Consider the following 4,433-nt stretch of genomic DNA (forward strand, 5'->3'; position numbering starts at 1 on the left):
AGTCCTAGCCAGAGCAATTAGACAACAAATGGAAGTCTGTATCCCATTTTTAATAGGGTTATTTGGTTGTCTGGAGTCTAATTTCTTCAGTTCTTAGCCCTCTATCAGATGTAGGATTGGTAAAGATCTTTTGCCAACCTGTTGGTTGCTGTTTTGTCCTATTGACAGTGTCCTTTGCCTTTCAGAAGCTTTGCAATTTTAGGAGGTCCCATTTGTCACTTCTTGATCTTAGAGCAAAAGCCATTGGTATTCTGTTCAGGAAATTTTCCCCTATGCCCAAGTATTCGAGGCTTTTCCCCACCTTCTCTTCTATTAGTTTCAGTGTATCTGGTTTTATGTGAAGGTCCTTTATTCACTTGGAGTTGAGCTTTGTACAAGGAGATAAGAATGGATTGATTTGCATTCTTCTACATGCTGACCTCCAGTTGAACCAGCACCATTTGTTGAAAATGCTGTCTTTTTCCACTGGATGGTTTTAGCTCCTTTGTCAAAGATCAAGTGACCATAGGTGTGTTGGTTCATTTCTGAGTCTTCAATTCTATTCTATTGATCTTTCTGCCTGTCTCTGTACCAATACCATGCAGTTTTTATCACTATTGCTCTGTAGTACAGCTTGCAGTCAGGGATGGTGATTTCCCCAGAAGTTCTTTTATTGTTGAGAATAGTTTTCGCTATCCTGGGGTTTTTGTTATTCCAAATGAATTTGCAAATTGCTCTTTCCATCTCTATAAAAAATTCAGCTGGAATTTTAATAGGGATTGCATTGAATCTGTAGATTGCTTTTGGCAAGATGGCCATTTTTACTATATTAATCCTGCCAATCAATGGGCATGGGAGATCTTTCCATCTTCTGAGATCTTCATCTATTTCTTTCTTCAGGGATTTGAAGTTCTTGTCATACAGATCTTTCACTTGCTTGCTTAGATTTACACCAAGATATTTTATATTATTTATGACTATTGTTAAGGATATCATTTCCCTAATTTCTTTCTCAGCCAATTTATCCTTTGAGTAGAGGAAGGCTACTGATTTGTTTGAGTTGATTTTATATCCAGCCGCTTTGCTGCTGATGTTTATCAGGTTTCGGAGTTTTCTGGTGGAAGTTTTTTTAATTTCCTAAATTTCTGTTGTTATGTCTCCCTTTTCACTTCTGATTTTATTAATTTGGATACCGTCTCTGTGCCCTCTGGTTAGTTAGTCTAGCTAAGGGTTTATCTACTTATTGATTTTCTCAAAGAACTAGCTCCTGGTTTTGTTGATTCTTTGTAAAGTTCTTTTTGTTTCTACTTGGTTGATTTCAGCCCTGAGTTTGATTATGTGCTGCTGTCTACTGTTCTTTGGAATATTTGCTTCTTTTAGTTCTAGAGCTTTCAGGTGTGTTGTCAAGCTGCTAGTGTATGCTGTCTCCAGTTTCTTTTCAGAGGCACTTAGAGCTATGAGTTTCCTGGCTAGCACTGCTTTCATTGTGTCCCATAAATTTTGTGTGTTGTGCCATCATTTTCATTAAATTCTAAAAGGTCTTTAATTTCTTTATTTCTTTCTTGACCAAGTTATCACTGAGTAGAGCATTATTCAGTTTCCACGTGTACGTGGACTTTCCATTGTTTTTGTTGTTATTGAAGACCAGCCTTCATCTGTGGTGATCTGATAGGATGCATGGGATTATTTCAATCTTCTTGTATCTGTCGAGGCCTGTTTTGTGACCAATTGTATGGTCAATTTTGGAGAAGGTTCCATGAGGTGCTGAGAAGAAGGTATATTCTTTTGTTTTAGGATAAAATATTCTTTAAATAGCTGTTAAATCCATTTGGTTCATGACTTCTCTTAGTTTCAGTGTGTCTCTATAGATTCTGTTTCCATGATCTGTCCATTGCTGAGAGTGGGGTGTTGAAGTCTCCAACTATTCTTGGGTGAGGTGCAATGTGTACTTTGAGCTTTAGTAAAGTTTCTTTTATGGATGTTGGTGCCTTTGCATTTGAAGCATAGATATTCAGAATTGAGAGTTCATCTTGGTAGATTTTCCTTTGATGAGTATAAAGTGTCTTTCCTTACCTTTTTGATAACTTGGTTGAAAGTTGATTTTATTCGATATTAGAATGGCTACTCCAGCTTGGAAAATTGTTTTCCAGCCTTTTATTCTGAGGGAGTGTCTGTCTTTGTCACTGAGGTGCATTTCCTGTATGCAGCAAAATGCTGGGTCCTGTTTATGCATCCAGTCCACTAGTCTATGTCTTTTTATTGGGGAATTGAGTCCATTGATGTTAAGAGATATTTTTAAAAAGTGATTGTTTCTTCCTGTTATTTTTGTTATTATAGGTGGAATTATGTTTGTGTGGCTATCTTCTACTGTATTTGTTGGAAGAAGATTACTTTCTTGATTTTTCTAGGTTGTAGTTTCCCTCCTTGTATTGGACTTATCCATGTATTATCCTTTGTAGGGCTGAATTTGTGGGAAGATATTGTGTAAATTTGGTTTTGTCGTGAAATATCTTCGTTTATCCATTTATTGTAATTGAGAGTTTTGCTGGGTATAGTAGTCTGGGCTGGCATTTGTGTTCTCCTAGGGTCTGTATGACATCTGTGTAGGATCTTCTGGCTTTTATGGTTTCTGGTGAGAAGTCTGGTGTAATTCTTATAGGTCTTCCATTATATATTACTTGACCTTTTTCCCTTACTTTTTTCTGCATTTTACTTTTGTTTTGTTTGATGTTTTGATTATTATGTAACAGGAGGAATTTCTTTTATGATCTAGTCTATTTGGAGTTCTGTAGGCTTCTAGTATGTTCATGAGCATCTCTTTCCTTAGGTTAGGGAAGTTTTCTTCTATAATTTTGTTGAAGATATTTAGTGGCCCTTTAAGTTAGGAATTTTCACTGTCTTCTATACCTATTATCCTTAGGTTTGGTCTTCTCATTGTGTCCTGGATTTCCTGGGTGTTTTGGGCTAGGAGCTTTTTGCATTTCGCATTTTCTTTGACAGTTGTGTCAATGTTTTCCATGGTATCTTCTGCACATGAGATTCTCTCTTCTATCGCTTGTATTCTGTTGGTGATGCTTGCATCCATGACTCCTGATCTCTTTCCTATATTTTCTATCTCCAGGGTTGGCTCCCTTTGAGATTTCTTTATTGATTCTACTTCCATTTTTAGATCCTGGGTAGTTTTGTTTAATTCCTTCACCTTTTTAGTTGTGTTTTCCTGTAATTCTTTAAGGGATTTTTGGGTTTTCTCTTTTAGGTCTTCTACCTGTTTACCTGTGTTCTCCTCTATTTCTTTAAGGGAGTTATTTATGTCCTCCTTAAAGCCCTCTATCATCATCATGAGACATGATTTTAAATCTGAATCTTGCTTTTCCAATGTGACGGGGTATCCAGAACTTGCTATGGTTGGAGAACTGGGTTCTGATGATGCCAAATAACCTTGGTTTCTGTTGCCTATGTTCTTGTGCTTGCCTTTTGCCACTGGTTATCTCTAGTGCTACCTGCCCTCGCTGTCTCTGACTGAAGCCTGTCTCTCCTGTTATCTTGGTTGTGTCAGAACTCCTCAGAGTCCAGCTATCTCTGTTATCCTGTGATCCTGAGATCCTGAGTGTAAGAACTCCTGGGAGTCAGGCTGCCTCTGGGATCCTGAAATCCTATGATTCTGTGTCTGTTAGAGCTCCTGGGAGTCCAGCTTCCTTTGTGGGATTAGTTGCAGAGCAACTGCTCTGAGTGCAGTGGATCCTCTAGGATGGGTCAGGATATGGTGTCTTCATGGGAGCAGACCAGCTAGGAGTCTACCCCAGCAAAAAGGACCAGGCAGAGGGGCCAAAAGAGGAGTGGAGTGGTTTTCATGAAGGCGGGGTTTTGGTGGGTAATGGGTCCAGAGTGAGCCAGGCTCTCAGCTGCAGCTCTGGGGCTTTGGATTGTGGAGAAGGTTCTTACCTGCTGCTCTGAGTGCAGTGGATCCTCTAGAATGGGTCAAGATATGGTGTCTTCATGGGAGCAGACCAGCTAGGAGTCTGCCCCAGCAAAAAGGTCACAACAAATCTTTGAATTTATCATTTAACTCCCTTTATCAAACAAGTTTTTGCATCAAAACTTGCGTCAAAAACCAAACCAAAGCATCACTATTAATTAGTAGCTGTCAAGGCTTAGAAAGGAATGGAATGGAATGTGAAACATCGTATTTTAAGCCCTGTGCATTTAGTGCAAATATATGGAATAATCCATGGTTGCTGTGGGCTCAAGGGTGATTCATAAAAAGGTAAGAAAATGAAAAGAAGAAAAAGTGGGAAAAAAGAGAAAAAAGTAGGAAAACTTGGGAATCATTCTTTAAGTTCAAAGAAAAGGAAAACTGCCTAGGGGAAGGGCAAATAGATTTGAAATCTTGGCAGCTACCCACCGAAGGCAAACAGAGGGAGCTAGAAAGTTATGCCTCCTAAGGGGGAAAAACT

Source organism: Arvicanthis niloticus, chromosome 15 (genome assembly GCF_011762505.2).
Source record: "Arvicanthis niloticus isolate mArvNil1 chromosome 15, mArvNil1.pat.X, whole genome shotgun sequence".
Taxonomy (NCBI): Eukaryota; Metazoa; Chordata; class Mammalia; order Rodentia; family Muridae; genus Arvicanthis; species Arvicanthis niloticus.